This window comes from Miniopterus schreibersii (genome assembly GCF_964146895.1).
Source record: "Miniopterus schreibersii genome assembly, chromosome: 1".
In the NCBI taxonomy this organism is placed as follows: Eukaryota; Metazoa; Chordata; class Mammalia; order Chiroptera; family Miniopteridae; genus Miniopterus; species Miniopterus schreibersii.
The window spans coordinates 131,786,477-131,807,839 of NC_138101.1; positions in this window are offsets into that span (position 1 = coordinate 131,786,477).

Sequence of the window (21,363 nt, forward strand, 5' to 3'; positions counted from 1 at the left end):
TTGTAAGCAAAAAGTTCTTCCTATGAACAGGGCAGCATAAACTGTGTTGTCCTCCCATAAAGTACCTCCCTTAAACTCATGCAAATTGTGTAAGTATTGTGGTTGACATTTGTGAACATTTTTCCCCCCCAGAAAGTGAAGATATGATTCTAGTTCAAACCATTTGCGATTATCCATAACAGATGAGGGGAATTAATTTTGACTCATCACAGTTATACAATATACATACATTAGTCTCTTCAAATTCTGATGATGATTGATTAAAACTAGGTTCCATATTTTTGTTTTCATTTTGCTACATAACTAGATTTTAAATTTTTCCTTTCCCATGCAAATTGTAAAAACCTTCTCTAAGTCATTGCTAGTGAATCTAACAACTCTTTGATTTCAGCTCTTTCATGCACTTGTTATATCAGAGCAATAGAACACATTCATCATACCTGAATGATGCCATGCATATGTATGTAGTTACTGTTTGGACCATGGTTGGAATATTACTAAAAAAAGAAAAGTCATGTTTTGGTTTTCAGTCACTATGGAGAGCACAACCTGCTGATAGAAGTTGGCTGGTGAATATTAAGGTACCAGAATATAAACGTGAGGACAAAGCAGAAATGTGTACTGAAGTATCACTTCTGAGTCCCTTGGGGAGCAATGTACTCTGACCAGAGGCAAGCTCTATCTTGGGGAAATGTGGGACAGAAAAAAGACTGATGTGAAAGCCAACCTTCCACCTGTAGGAACTCAATTCCTGAACACATGACTAGAATGTAGTGATGATGGATTTCTATAGTTCTTGATTCTGTTTACTGCATGCTCCATGTTGTTGAATGGAGCTGAATAAACCAATGAAAAGTTTACTTCCAGTTGCCCATTTCTGTTTAATCTGGGAGATTCCTGTTATTTTTTAACTGGCAATTTAATAATCCTGGGGCTTTAAAGTTCATTTCACTGAGTCTTGGGTTCTGTATTCTACCTTTTCCACACACCGTTTCCCTTCTTCCAGTGTCACACAGTAAGAAAGGGCTCACAGCTGTGCTGCTGTCCCCTGACACCATATCACCAGCCCATCACAGCCAAGCTGTACTATATAGCAATCCCATCCTATGTAGCATAATGGGCAATCAGATTCAGTGTCAGTAAGGGGAAAATAATCGAGGGGCTCCTTGGGTGTGATTATGTGCCAGACAACATAGAACAAAGACTACCTCTCTGTGTTCATTATTGCTAGTAGAGCTCGGAGCTCTAAAACTCTCAGCACCTTGTCCAGAAGCAAGAAGAGAGCCAACACAAGCCCTGGGAAACAGACTGGTGACAAGCATTAATAGTGCCATTATCTCAAGATAATGCTAAGCTGATAAAATATTTGGCCATGGCCTAGGCTTTTATTTCCCATGGAAATATGGGTTTCAAACACCACAATCTATCACAGAATCTCAAGGGGACTGCACATTTTGTAATGTATTAAATTCATGTAAACTGCCACTATGAAGACAGGAAATCTAATTTAGAGGAAAATATTCTAGCATAATAAGGAGGCTAAACTGAGGTGGCCACATTAGGGACACACTGGCTTTCTGGCTGACTGTTTTCTTAATCAAAGAACATGTCAGTGGGAAGGCCACCAAAAATGATATGGGATTCAGAGCTGTCAGTTATTAGATGCACACAACAGGTAAATTAATATTTGGTGATAGGCTTCTGGGGCTTGGGGCTTGACAGCTTACGCAGCACTGCTTTGGCACTGCAAATAAGGGAAGAGCAGATTCTTCATCATAGTCAACCAAATATCACTAAGCTCAGGCTGTCACTGAGCTGCTTCGGAATCTACATTAACTCTTTCCAGTTGCCAAGAGCCTCTTTAGAAAATAATTTTTCTTAGAAATTTAACAGTTCCTGGGAGAATTAGTTGAAGTAGCTACTGGCCTGTAGTTTCTATTATGTAATCAGGGCTCCGAGCAGGTGGAGACCACATGGGCTCTCTTGTCTGACACTCCCCCTCCTCTGCACTTGCCTGGAGATGTAGGAAATTGCCTCGGATCCTGCTTCTCACCAGTGGCAGACTAGGAAGGAGAACTCATTTCTATTCCATCAAACATGATTTACTAAGAAAAGAATAATTTGTGAATGCTTTGATTACATCTCCTACTTTGCACATAACCAAACTGTGAGAAAAATAGTGGTGACTTTTACAAGTGAGAAACAAAGACCCAGCAGCAAGGCGACTTGTCCCATGTCAGGCGAAGGGGGAATTGGTATCAGGTTCGAGCTCATGCTCTTCTCGAGACATTGTAGGTTGTTTGTATTAAAATGATGGTTGCTCGCTGATCAAAGTTTCCCTGAGAATAATGCACTTTCTTTATTAATCTTCTCTTTTCCAAATTTAAAAAGTATGAATATGTCTACATTATTTCACAAAAATCTTAGCGTGATTTAACTCAATTTAACACAGGTTTAATCAAATTCTCTCTTCCTCCTTATTTCCCGCCTTCCTTCTCCCTCTTACCGGCTTTCACCCCCCCCCCCCATTCAGCCTCCTCTTTACCCATTTTCTCTTCCTTCCTCTTTTTATTATTAATTTTTAAAAATATATATTTATTGATTTCAGAGAGAGGAAGGGAGAGGGAGAGAGAGAGAGACAGAAACATTAATGATGAGTCATTGATCGGCTGCCTCCTGCACCCCCCCTACAGAGAATCGAACCCACAACCCAGGCACGTGCCCTGACCGGGAATCGAACCACCATCTCCTGGATCCTAGGTCAATGCTCAACCGCTGAGCCACGCCCGGCCGGGCTTCCTTCCTCTTTTTATACCAGGAGAATAATGATTCCTTAAGATTAACGTGTCCCTTTCCACTTCCTGCACCATTCCTTCTACAATGTACATGCAGTCTTCATTCTTTATTTACACATCATTTAATGCCTATAAACTTCTAAAGGTTATTGAGTCTTACAGACGGTTAGAAGTCAAATGCAAATGTGGCTGTTAGTTTTGAAATCACCCAGAGAAATAAAAATGAAAGATTAACATTTTTATTTTTTAATATAAATGAGTGGAATCTCTTACCGGGACTGTCAGAAGCCCTGCAGTGCGCACTATCTGATTACACCACAAAGAGGCAAGAACGCTCATATTAAGCTCTAGTTCACTGAATTCTATCAGTCATCAGTTATGAAGGGACAATTTCCCCACAAGGGCCTGTTTAGAAAATGAACCCTTTCCTATTTAGAAGCTCTAGCTTAGACTATTTTACCGTCAAGGCCACTAATGATAAGATTTAATGGACACTTAAAAAATTTGCTTAGATAAAAGCTCCTGTAATTGGTTTTAGACAATTCAAGTGGAGTCAAGCCTGGCAGCATTTTTTTTTTTTTTTTTAAGTGAGAACCTCTGAAACAGTGAGAAAGTATCTATGAGTGCTATGATCTTATTTTGAGCAGGAGTGGGGATGTTTGAAAGGGTGAGGCGAGTCGTGAGCTTTACTGGTAAGGCAGAGAAAGAACTTTCTAATTTTTTCCAAATTAAACTCTCAGGTGTGTTACCACCCACTCCCTCTACCTCAGCTCCAAGTTCTAGAAGATTAACCAAAGCTCAGGCAGGTAGCTATAACATTGATGGAGTCTCCTGGGTTGTTGCTATTCTTAGGATCCCTGAGGAAGCATCCAACTATAGCAGCAACAAAAACATTTCTAAGACACACTGGTGTTTGTTTGAGTCTCAGCAGGTAGAACAGTGGGGGCTACCATAAGGAGAAGGTTAAAGAATATTATTAGTCTTGATAAGTTTTAATAAACATTAGGCAATGTCTGTGTGGTTCAGAAACAAATACTGGATTGAAAAATTGTCTATACGAGAGTCTGACTATTGAGGGGACCAAACTGAATCCATTATGGTACGTTGCATGCATAGTGTAGTTACTCTACACACACACATGCACACATCAATTTATAATTACCCATGTTTCACCTCGCATTTTATTTGAAAAAATGCCCCCCATGTGAGTGTGTCATGAGAACATAGTCCCTGTAGCCTTTCCTAATGCAAGCATATCATTGTAATGAGTATTCTTTTTGTTATTAAAGATGCACATTCCTATTCAAGGTGGCCCTTAACAGTGCATGTAACTTATTTTATCTGATGCCTAGTCAAGGAAATAGCTATCTACTGTGACAGTGAAAGAAAAATTGGTTGTGTTGGACTTACTGACAGAGGGTATAATACTAATGCTTTGTAGGTTATTGAAGAGCTTTTCAAAGGTAATTTTGATTTTTGAAACCCAAATTCTATCTAAGCTATTACTTCACTCTGACAATACTCTACTCTACATACCTAATTATGATGTTCAGAAATTGGTTATTGAAGCAGGCACAGGTCAATGCCATTAAAAAATACCTAATTCATAGGTAACATAATTCATAGCCCGTATTTTTATTTATGTACTGCCAAATCAAAATAGTAAAAAAAATTCAAAACAACAAATAACTGTGAGGGAACACATTTGTCAATGATACATCTGATAAGGGGGGGGTTAATATACAAAATTTATAAAGAATTTATAAAACTCAACACCAAAATCCCCCCCAAATGACCCAATTTAAAAATTGGCAAAGGACCTGAATAGACTTTTCTCCAAATGGACATACAGATGGCCAATAGGCATATGAAAAGGTGCTCAACATCACTAATCATCAGAGAAATGAAAATTAAAACCACAATGAAAAATCACCTCACACTTGTCAGAATGGTTGCCATCAATAAATCAACAGCAAGTGTTGGCGAGGGTGTGGAGAAAAAGGAACCCTTGCGCACTGTTGGTGGGAATGCAGATTAGTGCAGCCACTATGGAAAGCAGTATAGAGTTACTTCAAAAAATTAACAATGGAACTGTCTTATGGCCCAGTGATTCCACTTCTGGGAATATACCTAAAGAAACCTGAAACACAAATTCAAAGGAAAGTATTCACCTCTATGTTCATTGCAGCATTATTTCCAGCACCCAATATTTGGAGGCAGCCCAAGTGCCCATCAGTAGATGAGTGGATAAAATATCTGTGGGACATTTACACCATGAAACACTACTTGGCCATAAAAAAGAAGGAATTCTTACCTTTTGCCACAGCATAGATGGAGAGCATTATGCTAATAATAGGCCAATCAGAGAATAGGAAGTCCCACATCATTTCACTTCTATGTGGAATCCAACGGACAAAATAAACTAACAAACAAAAGAGAAACAGACTCATAGATTCAGAGAACGGACTGACAGCTGTTAGAGGGGAGATTTGGGGGGCTAGGTGAAAAAGGTAAAAGGATTGAGCAAAAAATGTTAATAGACCCAGACAGCAGTATGGTGATTACCCAAGGGAAATGGAGGTGGGGGAGGTAGAAGAGGGCAAGGGGGGCTATAAATGGTGATGGAAGGAGACTTGACTTGGGGTGGTGAACACACTGTACAACGTACAGATGATGTGTTGTAGAATTGTACACCTGAAACCTAGAAAATTTTATTAACCAATGTCACCTCAATAAATTTAATTTAAAAAATCTTAAAACTCTCAGGAATAGATTTGTAATGTTACAATTTTCTGTAGCATTTAGGTCTTAGAAATATTTCCCAGTAGGTCTGTTCTGCCTTCCCATTTTTATCTTCTATTCCTAGGGGAAAGTGACATTAAAGATGTGCAAAAAGTCATATTTCTAACTGGGTTTCCAGTTGCTTTTTGACATTGAATGTGCAGCAATGCTCTGATAATGAAACAATCTTCTCTTGTGTCTGAATTTCCATTAGGCCCTGTGGTAGGGAGGGAATATAGAGCTTTCCTATATTAAAGGGAAAGGATGCTCGGACACAGATGGAATGGGATCAAGCCCACGTGTCTCATGTAGTCCAAGGTCATTCACAAACCCCTTGAGACGAAAAGGTAGAATATTCAAGCTGATATGAAAGCTACTCTAATGATCCCACCAGGTATTTCTTTGTGGTCTTCAAGAACCTTGCTTTTTCTTCACCTTTTTACTGAGATGGACCAGAGGGCAGGTTTTACTGCTGGACATCTGGCAAAGCTATGAAACTGAGCAATTTCTGGGATCACATTGTATGTCACAAAAGTATCTTCTTCCCAGGTATAGTCATTGTCAGGTACTCAATTTTCTCTATATCTTTGAGTTAAAACTACTAAGGAAAAATCTGACATATATAATGAAATAGGCATATTTACCTTCCTCTAGTTCCTTTAACATCTCAATGGAGCAAGATTGCTAAAAGATGGTATCCAGTGTAAGTCATTATTATTAAGCAATAATTATTGAAGATTTCAAAGGCATGCATGTTAAACAAGGAATATTCACTTCCTAAATCATTTGAGAGCAAAAGTGTTCCAAATATAAATTCTGAATATTTTTTACAATATTGAGGGCAATCTTCTTAGATGACCATTCACCCTGACTTCAATATTAATTGTCAGCAACTTCACTTGCTATTCTAAGAAATAAAATCAAACTTCAATTAAGAAGCCAGAACCTGTGGAGATGAGAGAGTCATGTGATAAATGTTTCCCCATTTCTAGCAACCATTGAATTTTCTCTTTCATTCAAACAATGAGGAAGCAGGCAAATCTCCAAAGCCAAGCTTTTTGGGGTGAGATTTTTCTCACAGCTCCACACCTAATTATCTGTGTGTTCCATCATCAGAGATTCTCAAGGTACTGCTTATTGAAACTGACCTGGTAGGCATCCCAGGTCTTAAGAATGAATGAATAAGTAATTTTGCTGAATGCTGCTGAATATGTGATAACACAATTAGTATTCTTGCCAAAAGAATTGAAAATGAGATGTTGCATCTCTAGGGACTTTTGTACTTCTCTGTAAATAGTTTCTCTTATAATGCACAAGGTACATATGAGCTAAGCAAAAAGGTTCACTCTAAATTAAAGTGCTATTATGCTACAGATGATGTGGATGAAGGGCTTACTAAATTGTCACTCCCAATGACAGGGGGAAAGCCATAGTTTACATATTTTCCAAGCACATTGAGCCCCAAAGGCATTTGTTTTCTTCAAAGGACAGAAAAGGCATTTGGTTTAGAAATAATCCACCAGAGGAACACAAAAGTGACCCATTGCTAGTATCTTCATGACTATAAAAATAAACATAACATTTTATTTGATATTAAGGAGAAGGAAAAACAAACTGTTTGAGATAAAGTACTTTCTTCGAGATTTCAAAATGAGATTTTTTTTTTAATGTGATGTTTCAAAATCATCTCAGATTGCTGCCTCGATTTGTTTAAAACATTAAGGCATTTACCACATTGGCACCAGATCAAGTCAATCTAATCAATTTCCCCTTGGATACTTCAGTAATTTAGAATTTAAATGTTAATCAGTTCCATTCGGATTATTTACATACAGGTGCATAGGAAATAATCCAGTGGATTGTTGTCCAATATCTGCTAGCTAAAACTGCAAAGACAAGAATTATTTTTTCTTTTTTCCAGAGCATTTGCAAAGGATGAGTGAACTTCCTTCAGACTCAGCAGGACTTCCTCAGTCTGGCTGTGTTTCAACTCAAAATGATTTCCTCCTCACAAATAAGTGTACGGATGCCAGTTTACCTCTCACTAGAAACAGGAATAGAGATGTATGTCTCATGGCTAACATCTCAAATCAGGAAAATATCTAGAGAGCAGCTGCTTCAGCCCCTTTAATGGAATCACTAGAAACGAAAATAAACAGAGGAAAGCAGACCAAACATTGCGCCAGGAATCAGAATAGTTGGGCTAGCTTTGCCACTAACAAGTTCTGTGACTCTGAGCAAGTCACATAAGTTCTCTGAGCTTCAGTTTCTGCCTGTGTAAAAGAAAGTAGTTTGAACTGGTTGCTTCTTTATTTATTCAAATATATTGAGTGCTTGCAATTTTCCAGTTCCCGTGATTGCTACTGGGATTCCTACTGGCAAACTGCCTCATGGATCCTGCAACCTGGTGCACCGAAGTAAGTTTTCTGGGCCTTTTTTGTTTAAATTGACACCATCTTGGTTTATTACTCTTAAAACTGACTGTGAAAATATTACTTTAAGTAAGTTGAACTACCCCTTTAAAACTTACAAAGCTGGGGCCAACCTTGCTTAGTTAAGATCCAAAGATACATATGAATAATTAATGAATTTATAAGGATTGGCCTATTTTCAGTATCTGTGGCTTTTATTAGCTGAAGATTCTGTATCATTTTAAAATGACTTCCAATCTTGGAGATGAGCTGATCATTAATCATTTTATAGATGTTAGCAAAACTTACCTGCATAGAAAGCGCTATGCATTTTTGACCTCTTGGTTTCCCAGTTGCCATGATTTTTCTCTATTTAGATTGCTTTCTCCTGCTAATCGTTATCCATCCTAAGCCAACCTTCTTTTGTTTACACAGGGACTTTGCTACTTCCTACACAAATAAGTGTCCAATAATGTTAACTTCCATTTAAAAAAGTGAATAGTACTATTTTTTGGACTTTATTTATTTTTTAATTTTAGTTTTTTTAAAATTATACTTGACAATCAATATGTTAGTTTCAGGTGTACAAGGTAGTGGTTAGACAATCATATACTTTATACAAAGTGATCCCCCCATCTAGTACCCATCTGGCACCATACATAGTTATTACAATACTATTGACTATATTCCTTATGCTGTACTTTACATCCTCAGGACTATTTTGTAACTGCCAACTTGTACTTCTTAATCCCTTCATCTTTCGCACCAGTTCCTGAACCTCTCTCCCACCTAGCAACCTATGATTTATTGAGCAATTATATGCAACAGACACTGAACTAGACTATACACACACAGTCTCTCTGTCCTTAGATTTGTATAGTCCTAGTGTCATTATTTATCTCAGTCATTCATTTATTTACTCATAAATTTGTTGATTCATTCATTAATTTATTGCTTCATTTTTTAATGTTTTAATTTATTGGGGTGACATTGGTTAATAAGATTATATAGGCTTCAAGTGTACATTTCTATGATCCATGTTCTTTATATTGCATTGTGTGCTCATCACCCAGAGTCAAATCCTCTTCTATTACCATATATTTGGCCCTCTTTCTCTCTTATTACTCCCCACCCTCTTCCCTTTGGTAACCACCACACTGTTGTCTGTGTCCATGAGTTCCAGCTTTTTATCCCACATATGAGAGAAATCATATGGTTCTTAGCTTTATTTAAGACATGCTTTTCGACCATTTATCATGTGTGCAATATCATTCTAAGTGGTGGATATAAAGTAGTGCCAAAACAGTTTCTGCTTTCATCATGGAGCCCAGCTTCTAAATAGATGACAAGTTCCTAGAGAGATGGGCTTATTTTTTTTATTTTTCTTTGTTTGTATTTGTTTTGTAATGCATGCAATAGAAAATAAATATTTGTTAAAAAAACACACCTAGATGCTATGTTAAAGAGGCAAAATATAGAAACCTGGAAGCAATAAGACTAACTTCAGGTATATTATGGAGATGATAAGAAATCTCATGCAGCAACTCTCCAGATAATTTGATTAAAATCAAATGCTATTTGCATCACTGTCATTGTTTCCACATTGAAAGTGCTATGGTTTAAACTAGCCTTAGGAATGACTGAGAAGTAAAATGTGTGTTTTTTAGCATCCAACTCCCTTCTTTCCTTCCTTCCTTCCTTCCTTCCTTCCTTCCTTCCTTCCTTCCTTCCTTCCTTCCTTCCTTCCTTCCTCCCTCCCTCCCTCCCTCCCTCCCTCCCTCCCTCCCTCCCTCCCTCCCTCCCTCCCTCCTTCCTTCCTTCCTCCCTCCCTCCCTCCCTCCCTCCCTCCCTCCCTCCCTCCCTCCCTCCTTCCTTCCTTCCTTCCTTCCTTCCTTCCTTCCTTCCTTCCTTCCTTCCTTCCCTTAGTATTCTCTTTTTTCTTCCAGAATCATCTATTCATTGTAATAACATTTGTTGCAAACTTCGTATTATTCATCTTTAAAGTATTAGCATTTAAGAGATGAGTGGTAGAGGGATATACCATTATATATAAAATTATAGAATTTCAAATATTGTAGTTCAGTAACAGGGAAGTTTTATCAAGGCAAAGTTGTCTCAATAAAACTTAAAATTATGCTACCTACCAGTGATCAACTGCTTGCAAAGAAAGGCTTCATCATTCTCAGCAATAAAGGTAGAGAAATGGTAGAATACTAATAAAGTGCCAAAACTTTTACTTTTAGCATAAGAATTTTTTAGCAAGCATTTTCTAAAAACACACACTAATTTTTTGAAAGCTTAATTCCTGAACCTAATAACCAAGAAATCTGAAAGCTTATTGGCTGGAAAGTTTAAGAACACTAGAAAGAAGGGGAAACAAATCTGTTTTTCTAAAGATATATCCAGCTGATCAAGCTTTCACTCTCAACAGCACACAGATTTCTTGACTTTCAATCTGACACCCATAAATATTCGAGCTCAGTGGGTCTTTGGGTTCCCCAGTATCTATAAATATACCGTAGCTTTTGATTGTTTTTTTGATGGAAGTTTATTTTATTTTATTTTTGCCTGCACAGTTGGCTTTGTTTTTTTCTATGCTTTATAGACCCTTGTCTTTTTATTAGTTCAGTGTTGCCTGTTGATTTTGTGTTTTATATTCCTGCTGTCACCACCAGAACCTCACTGTAAACAAGAATGTTGTATCTCAGTGGGTTATTTTCTGTTAATGACCTGTGATACAGTATATAAATAAACCAAGGAGTCATCCACAGGTGCAGTTTATTAGAGTTATTGCACTGTGCCTTGGGTAATGTGCCTCGGTTCTTTAAAACTTTGCTGCTTTGAGGAGCAAAGGGCCCAGCTAGCTGGCAGTTTTGAAAAGAGAAAAATGGGGCAGTCATTTTGCAATGGATGGGAACCCAGCCTAATAATCATCATTTTAATTTCTCAGTGTCAACATCCAGGTTGCCGTATGACTTAAAAAATTCCACTAAGCCAAATTACCTAGATAAAGATATCTGGTCCTAATAGCTGCCTTGAGCAGGAGTCGAGAGAACACACTGTGGTCCCTTCCAAGACATAAAAAATAAAACTGCGGGAAAAACACACACACTATACTGTTCAATTAGAACAAGAGGGATTGTTTTGGGCAGCACACAGGTGCATAATGAAGACTGATAATGATAGTTTATTAATGAATTCTCATAACCCCTGGTGAGGTATGTATTATTAAGACTCTGGCTCATATGGGCAATGGGGGCTAAGTAATTTGCCCAGGGCCGCACGGTGAATCAGTCCCTACCGGGAAACAGGCGCCAAAGGAGCTCCTGCCACACCTTGTGCTATAACCACTAGATCATGGTCTGTCTTTGTCTTGGGATGAAATCTGTAGAAGTGAAAGTGGAAGAGAAGAGTCCAGAGATAGAAGGAATATTTGGTAATGGTTTCAGAAGGGAACCAAAAAGCAATAAAGGGCTCTGAGTACACTGTAACGTACTTCAAAGAACAGATATATGCTTCTGGCTTTGAAATACACTAGGAACAGATTCTGCCACACATCAGAAGCCTTCAGAACTTGGGGGAGACAAGAGAAGGAGCAGTGGTGAAGTGGAAAGTACAGTGGAGGAGATGAACTTTCTGGACATTTTATGTTATTAATGTAGTGTACTGACAACATAATTTAGCTCCAAATTTTATCTTGTTGGTCATGCTGTGTAAAGAATAAGGCTGTAGCCTTCTATCTTACTAATTGTGAGCAGAATATTAGTAGATATTCCTTTATCTTTTCTGTTTTCTTATTATTCATGATAAAAATTATAATATTCACTTATAAATATTTATAACTATTACTGGTGTTTAAAAAAAATCTCTAAATTTTTGCTACACATATCCAGGATAACTCTATTCTGAACTAACAAAAGCAGCCCATGCATAACAAATCCCCAGTAATTTAAGATGTTTAACTAGTGCATGCACAGCCATACCTGTTGCCGAAATGATGAGTTTCGCTTTGATGCATCTCAATCTTCAAATTTGTTACAGATCCTTTATCAGACAGACATACTTATTTCCCTTTGCCATGTTTGTTCTGGAAATATTTCTGCTTAGTGGAACTGCATGATCAGTTAACTCCACTAACTTTTTATCAAATATATCAAAAGCATGGAATCTATGCCATTGCCCAAAATTATTTTGGTGAGTTAGCATTCCAATACAATTCATTCAAAATTACTAATTGAACTGAGTGAACTATTGATGCACAATCTTAGAAACAAAATATTAGCACATAGATTTCACAATAGCCAAGTCATAGTTATCTCCAGTTACATGTTCTATTGTTTGATTTGTTCATCCCATGATGTCATTATTTAATTCTTGGGGCAGCATTATTGTTCATCTAGTGAACACCTCTTACTTGATATGCTGGTAGCAGAACAATGGCATTTTCCTTTGTTGTTGGCTTAAAAAAAAAGAAACAGAGCTGTTGAAGTGCAAAAATTATACCTGAGTCCTCTGCTCATACACCTCCTCTCTATAGAATTTCTCATTAATACACACTTTTGGGGAATTGATGGTTAAGTCAGCAAAGACCTTCATCCATAAGCATTTCTCTCTTATGGATTGTTTATGGGCTTATATCTTTATAGTCTCCTTATTAGTTATATACCAAGACATCAAGACATGGTTAAGATATTAAGAGAGAGGAAGCCCACTTATAATAATGACATCAGCCTTTCTCACTTTATGGAAATTTATAAATGATTATCTAATATTAAATCTACCAACAGCTTGGTATAGCAGGTTTTTTTGTTGTTAGTAGTATTTGTTTTTCTAGAAAAAAGAAAGAAATGCCTATAATACTCCGTTACCATCAGGCAAGCCATAATTTTTTTTTAAAAGGAACAGGTACATAAAATGCTAACTGTAATACTTCTTTAACAACTAGTATTCAAAAATTATTGTAAATCAGAGTATCTGTTAGGTAGATGAGTGTTTTTCAAATCTTTTATTCCACACTGGCCTATCAAATTTATCATATGTTTGGAATCTTACATTTTTATTATTTCATACCTAACTTTCATTTTTACCAATTTAATTTCTAATCTACTAAATGAGACAGAGAAATGAAAAATCTTACCTTTTTCCTGCTTTCGGAAATTACTTTAGAGTGGCATTTGAGACAAATGTTTGTATATTTTTGATTAAATGCATGTATGGATGTATGGTAATGTACATAATTTTCTTAGTGATTTAAATGACATATATTTCATCAAAAATGATAATATAGAAAAACACTATCAAAAGAGCCTCTAGAGGATAGAATGGTAAGATAATTAATTAAAAGAATTAAATGCCTCCTCCCTGTTGTTTCCCTTAGTTGGAACTTGTGGGAGCATCAGACACTAGGAGGTACAGGGCTGAGTGGTCGGAAGTCTTAGAACAGGTTGTAGGAAATGGCCTGCCAGAGGGAAGCAACAGAGTGGTCAAGGGAAAAGAATGGGCTAATGCTAAAGAAAAGCCCAGGACACCTTCTGTGATTTACTGGAGGGTTGCATGATGCATGCATAGCTTTCTTTTTCTTCCTCTCTGTTATCTTGCTACTAATATACCTGGTTTTCTCTTGAACACGTCGAAATTTTGGTATTAGTAATCATAGTAGCTTAGCTTCTGAAAGGAAATTAGAGATTTACTCAAAATGGCACCTAATGGCTGAATGCATAACACATTATTCTTGCTAAATAGAAATCTCTCTCTACCTGAATACTTGCAGTGGCAGTGAATTTACCTCATCTCAGAGTAGCTATTCCAAATTTGGCCTCTCTATACCTTTCACCCATTTGTTTAATCTGCTTTATGGGACACCCACAATAAACAACTCTCCTAGTCATCATTCTTCAGAGTTTTGACATTGGTGAGTTCTTTTTCCTGATCTGAGATGCCATGTTCTATGAGCAGTTCTTTAGGTCACAAGGTTCTGAGACTGTCTTTATCTGATTTGGCAAGATCTCAACAATTAATATTTTTTAAGAATGGAAACTATTCCAGATATGTGTAATCAGTGCGTATGTATTAAGGATATTGATTTCTAAGGTCTAGATACCATGCTTCTACTAAGTCCATTTGGATTTGCTTAAATGGTTGATCAGTTATATTATAGATATGGCCCAGAGTAGACTTGAAGTCAGTTAAAAAATTAAGAATAGGGGGTTAAAGATGGTGGTGGACTGAGGGGAAGCTACACTGACACTTTCCAGGGACAAAACTGGAATGTTGACTAAAATAGAGAAAAAACATCCTGAATAACAACTGCAACTAAAGATGAGCTGGAGAGCGCCCTCATAACCAAGGAGGAAAAGTGGAGACCACATAGAGACTGGTAGGAAGTGCAGTGTCACAGAGGGATGGCTGGGCTCCCACAGCAGTAGATGAAGGTCTGGAGGGATATCTCAGCTGTGGGGGGCTCCCTCTGAGGACTCTGGGGCCTAAACCCCAGGCTGGGCTTCCCAGACAAGAGCACCAGAACTGAGAAAGGTGCCCATATAACATCTGGCTGTGAAAAGTAGTAAGGTTTCTGTTTGACAGGGAGAGACTGCTGGAAATGCAGACACCCTCTTAAAGAGCCAATGCACGAAGTTCCGTGTGCAGCCACTTACCTTGGGCTCCAGCAGAGGGAGGGCAGAGTGGACTGGAGCTGTGTGAGGATAACCTAGGATTGTGGGCTCTGGAGATAGGGTAAAACTCTGTAGTCACAAGGTCAAATGCCTCATTGAGAGAAACCAAATGACACAACATTTTCTATTTACAAGAAGTTCCATAGAGAGAGATTTGGGTCTAGAATAAAAAATTTTATGGGGCTTTTCCCATATCTTTTTTTACAATGAGCTTGTTCTGTTAGGAAATATTTTTTGTCCACATAATAACTATAAATTTACACCATGATAATCTTTAAGTTTTGTATAGACAACTTTTTAAATATTCACCTTCAATTTCTGCTTTGCTTGGTGTATTCTAGCTTGTTCATGACCCACAAACCAGTTAGTCCCTATATTCTCTTTCTACTGTCACAGTCAATCAATAAATAGTTAAGATATTTAGCCTTCATGCTATGCATTTTTTTATTTTTATTTTTCATTCACAGTCACTGAAAACCTTGAGCAACTTGTCTTTCTCTTTTTCTAAATCTTACATGGTTCCAACACCTTACCTTCCAGTAACATGCTTCATAGATATACCATACTGAAGTATCTATGCTTCACAGAAACTCCCCTCTCTATGCTACTAATATTGATAGATGTGTCTCTTTCTTCTCACAGTTAATCATGGGCAGCATTTTCACCCCTCTGTTCTTTTTTAATGCAATTACACCCAAAGTCACAAAATACCAAAAAAGCCACAAAATATTCATTCTCAGAAAAGGCCTGTGGGATATGGTTGTGGTACTGAGGTACAATTAATAGCTTACATCAATACAAGTTAAAAGAGAAAGCACTAACTTTAAGGAAAAAAAAAACTACGGGGTGAAATGGGTCAATGGGGAGAAAAAGGGACATCTGTAATATTTTAAACAAAAATTTAAAAACATTTTTAAAAACTAGTGGTTCAGAGCCTTTTAGGTTTGGGGATTCTCGGATACGCTGGGATCTTTTAACCAAACTGTTTAAATGTCTAGGTCCAAATGAGGTATATCTCATGAGCTGAAAAAATTTGCAGATGCAACCCATGTCATTGTTCAGAATACTTGAAAAAAATGTGAATATATAAAGAATGTAATTAGGACCAAAAATGTGCAAAAGTTCCAGTCTTCAAAAGGAGGAAAAGTATACTTCAGACAAAAGTTATAGAACAGAATTTGAGGGTCTGCCATTGGTCCACACTCTCAGTCTTCTGAGGACCAACAAGTCCAAATCTAAGTGGATGCTGGAACAAAAGCTGATTTGCCCTTGAGGTTTGTTTTGGACTGATCCCCTTTCTTCAGTCTGTCTGCTCTGTAGCTGACCAACCACTTCCACCTCTCCTATGCCCACTATTGCTTTCATTGTTTTCTGGATGTGGAAGCTCCAGTCTTCTACATCTCCACCCTCCTCCAAACCACTGCTTCATTTTTTGGTCCAGGATATTCCTCCCTTCACCATTTATGCATTTCAAACTGACTGGTCACTGCTTAGCCCAGGACTCTTTGTTTCTGCATAAGAAGATTCAAGACTTGAAGTGCACTGTGGCCTGATGCCACCCCTCAATATGGGCCACAGCTTCCAGTGGGTTCTATGTCAGAAAGTAAGTGCATCTATAGTGAGCACAACTGTGCTCATATGAACAAATTCATCCAAGATATCTCATAGCATAAAATAGTAAAAGGTGTACTAAATAATTTTTTCCTTTGATAGTAGAGAAGATAAAATGGAATAAGCATTGCTAAGAGAGCCACTTGAAGTAAGGAAATAGAACTGTTATTAAGCTGCTAAACCTGCTGCGAAACTGAACTCAAGGCTGAGCCATAAACATCCTAGAACAACTGCTGTAAGGCTACCTATGGACTTTACCTCCTCCTTATAGTTTTTGCCTCCTTGTTTGCATATTGAAATTAACCAATCTCTGTTAACCTCACCAGCAATCTTTTATTTGCATGAAAGGACTATACTTTGTGGTTTTTGCCTTTATAAACCCTACCTTTCTTTGTTCACTCCAGAGAGCAGTTTGAAGTTGCTACCTAAATCTGCATCTTCCTGATTGCAACTCTTTCCACCCCGCTCAAATAAATGTCTTTGTTTTTTATTACAGCCTGGACCTCTTCTTTGCTTAATACCTTAATAAGCTTTCACGTGCTACCCAGTGTTGAGTAACAACTGGATCCCAAATAAAAACAACATTTATAAAGTATGCAAATGACATCAAGTTATAAGATAAGACAAATTAAGATTGGGCCAAAGTAATAAAATAACATTTAATGAGGATAAATGTTAATGTTATTTAGTTCCAAATATGTTTGTAAACTCATTGATATAAAAAAATAATTTAGTCCAGGGCCCCAACAGACAAGTTAATGCCCCTAACAGTATCTTCAGTCAATAATTTTTTACTTTTTAAACCATCAGTGACAGGTAGCTCACTGTTGCCCAAACAGCCTATGCCACTTTTGAAAAAAATCTAATGGTAACACAGTTCTTCCTAATATTTGATTCAATTTTGCCTTATTTTAACATATATCAATTAGTTTAACTTGTACCTTTGGATAGAAGTTGTTCAGACATACGAAGAGTGCTCTCAAAAGAAATGGCTATCACATCATGTCTTCTCTATGCTGCTTTCCCAGTTCCTCTGATAGTTCCTCATAGGACATTCCCTTAAATCCGCTAACAATTCATGTCCACCCCCAAAACACTATCGAGTATCAATATGTCTCAAAGTGAAAAATACAGAAATTGACACATTGTTGGAGGAGGTCATTGAGAGGATGTGACTGCCAGTTGACCCTCAAGCTGGACCTGGGCAATGAGAGGCTCTTTACCCTCTCCCCTGTCCTTGGAATGTATATTCTGCCCACCATTCCCATAGGTGGAGCTGTTTCAAGAACACAGCCTTGAGAGAGTAGGTGTTGTTGACACCATCTGGGCTATGCATGTGAATAAACCCAATTAAGACTTCTATATAAACTTAAGGTTCTGGTGAGTGAGTGCCAAGATCTCCTCTTATGGCCACAAAAGATAAGCATCATATGTAAATTGACTTGCTTATTAAACTTGCTACCTACCAATCTAGAGTGGTCTGCCTCTTTCATTTTTCAGTCTTTCTTGCCCTCTGTGTTCAGTGGACAGTTTTAGATTCAACTTGGGAAACTCCCAAGGTTGCAAAACAACACATAAACTTCATTCATGCGAGAGTTTAATGAGCACACAATAGAATGGTTATTTTCTCTCCCCTTTCTAAGCACTTTATTAATATAATCTTATGATACATAAAGAAAAGATAGAAAGACATAACTGGAAAATTACACACATATAAATATATATTCTTAAATTTTTTTTGTTTTTGTTTTTGTTTTGTTTTTAAATTTATCTTTATTGTTGAAAGTATTACAGATGTCCTCTTTTTTCCCCCATCTATCCCCTCCACCCCTCATCCACCCCACTCCCAGGCCTTCCCCATACCAATGTCTGTATCCATGGGTTATGCTTATAGATATATAAGTTCTTTGATTAATCTCTCTCCACCCATTCCCCCACCCTCACCTTCCCTCTGAGATCCCTCAGTCTGTTCCATGCTTCTATGTCTCTGGATCTACTTTGTTCATCAATTTATTTTGTTTATTACATTTCACATATGAGTGAGATCATGTGATACTTGTCTTTTTCTGACTGGATTATTTCGCTAAGCATAATACTCTCCAGTTCCCTCCATGTTGTCCCAAAGGGTAAGTGATCCTTCTTTTTTATAGCTGCATAGTATTCCATGGTGTAAATGTCCACAGCTGTTTTATCTACTCATCTACTGATGTACACCTGAGAAGAATGTATATCCTGCAGCTTGGGGGTAGAATGGTCTGTAAATGTCAATTAAATCCATCTGATCTAGTGTGTCATTTAGGGTCACTGTTTCCTTGTTGATTTTTTGTCTGGAAGACCTATTCCAGTGAAATCAGTGAAGCGTTGAAGTCCCCTAGTATGACTGTCTTGCTGTCTATCTCTTCCTTAAAGTCCTCTAGAAGTTTTTTTATAAACTTAGGTGTTCCTATTTTGGGTGCATATATGTTTATCAGGATTATATCCTCTTGTTGGATCGATCCCTTTAGTATTATGTAGTGATTTTCTTGTCTCTTGTTATGGTCTTCATTTTGAAATCTATGTTGTTCAATATGAGTATTATTACTGCAGCTTTTTTTTTCATTTCCATTTGCATGGAAAATTTTTTTCCATCCCTTCACCCTCATCCTGTGTGAGTCTTTTGTTTTGAGGTGGGTTTCTTGTAGACAGCATATATTTGGGTCATGTTTTCTTATCCATTCAGCCACCCTATGTTTTTTATGGGAGCATTTAATCCATTTATAGTTAAGGTTATTATTGATAGATGCTTATCTATTGCCATTGTACTTCTTTATGCCTATGTTTCTATATCTCTCTATTTCTACTTCTAATTACAGCAGTTCCTTTAACATTTCCTGCAATGGTGGTTTGGTGGTAATAAACTCCTTTAGCTTTTTCTTGTCTGGGAAGTTCTTTATTTCACCATCTGTCTTGAATGAAAGTCTTGCTGGAAAGTCTTGGTTTCAGATCCTTGTTTTGCATTACTTTAAATACTTCATACCATTCCCTTCTGACCTGTAGAGTTTCTAATGAGAAGTCAGCTGACAGCCTTATGGAAGCTCCTTTGCAGGTAACAGGTTGCTTTTCTCTAGCTGCCTTTAATATTCTCTCTTTGTCTTGAATTCTTGGCATTTTAATTATGATGTGTCTGGGTGTGGGCCTCTTTGGATTCTTCTTGCTTGGAACTCTCTGTGCCTCCTGAACTTGTGTGACTTTTTCCTTGACCAGGTTAGGGAAGTTTTCTGCCATTATTTCTTCAAACAGGTTCTCTAACCCTTGCTTACTTTCGACCTCTTATGGCACTCTTATAATGAGAATATTGTTACATTTCATGTTGTTCCACAGCTCCCTTAAACTGTCCTCCTGTTTTTTAATTGTTTTTTCTTTTTGGATCTCTGATTGAGTGCTTTTTCCTACTTTGTCTTCGAGTTCACTGATCCAACCCTCTGCTTCCTTTAATCTGCTGTTTATTCTTTCCAATATATTCTTTATTTCTGCTGTCATTGTTCATTTCTTTCATAGTTTCCATCTCTTTTTTCATGCTGTTGAGCATCCTGACAATCAGTATTCTAAACTCTATATCTGATAGATTGCTTATCTCCATTTCATTTAGCTCTTTTTCTAAAGACTTCTCTTGTTCTTTCATCTGGGGCTTGTTTTTTGGTCTCCCCATTTTGGCTGCCTGTTTGGATTTGTTTTTATGTATTAGGTAGATCTGTTAGGACTCTCAGTCTTTTTGGAGGGTCTCTGGTTCAGGCCAATGTCAGATGCAATTTTTGACTAGCCCTGAGTACCCTGTTTTGAACTATCAACAGCCCTCGGCTTGAGGTCTCCTCTGCCTAATTTATAGAGCCTTATAAATTAGACTGGCAAAAGACAAATTAGAGAAAAACAAAAAAAAAATTTATTGACATGTGCATTGTACATACTCATGGGATCACTCAGAGATGAGTAACTCAAAGGAGTGGTAAGAACTCAGGCTTGTATAACATCTTAATAACAAAAGAACAATAAATTTTTAGAGAAGTGACATGACAAGGGAAAAGGACTTTGAGTTTGTAAGGTGACAATTTATGGAAAGGTAAATATAGAAGGGAACTAATGGAAGATAGGGACTAGTTAGTAAAATTTATTGTGTAGATTACTTTAGTGCCATCTCTGGGCTAATAAGGGTATCTTTTGTCCTTCCTGGTAGAAAGGGGAGGGAAGACACCTTTACAGATTTATATCCTGTATTTAAGCTAATAGGGGAAGGGCAGAGAACTTTTTCTTTTTTTTTTGTACCTGCTTTTTCTAAATTAATCCTTATACTGAAATAATCCTTATGTCAAATTAGCATATTTTGGGGTAGCATGTTTTGCTACGTTTAACACAGATGTAGCCCTTTCTCTTTTTTAAAAAATATATTTGTTTGTTTGTTTTATTTCAGAGAGAGGAAGGGAGAGGGAGAGAGAGATAGAAACATCAATGATGAGAGAGAGCCATTGATTGGCTGCCTCCTGCATACCCCGTACTGGGGATGGAGCCCAAAACCTGGGCATGTGCCCTGACTGGGAATCTAACAATGACCTCCTGGTTTGTAGGTCACTGCTTAACCATTGAGCCATGCTGGCTGGGCTATGTAACTATTTCTTAAAGATCCGCATGCAAACAAAAGTTGTAAACATTTATGGAATGTATAGCACAAGTCTAGTTAATTTGAATCTGTGTATGTTTGAAACTTTTTAAAAATGGAAATAAAATGCTTATCTTTATGTCTCTTTCATTTATCAGTTTTTTCTATATACATAAACTCTAATGATATTTGAACTTTGTATATTACTTTTGGTGATTATTTCTAAATTTTATTGGAGAAATTTTAATGTGGTTGATTTGGGGATATTGCCACAGGTTCTTTAGTTTTTGAATGCATAGTATATAAATATATTGCCTTTATGAAATCTAAAAAAATTGAATTTTGAAGTACTTCTGGCCTGACATTTATCAGATGTAGAGCTGTATATATTACTATGTGAATATTTATTTTATCCCCATTAGATTATAAGTTCCACAAAAACAACAATTATATATCTACCTTGT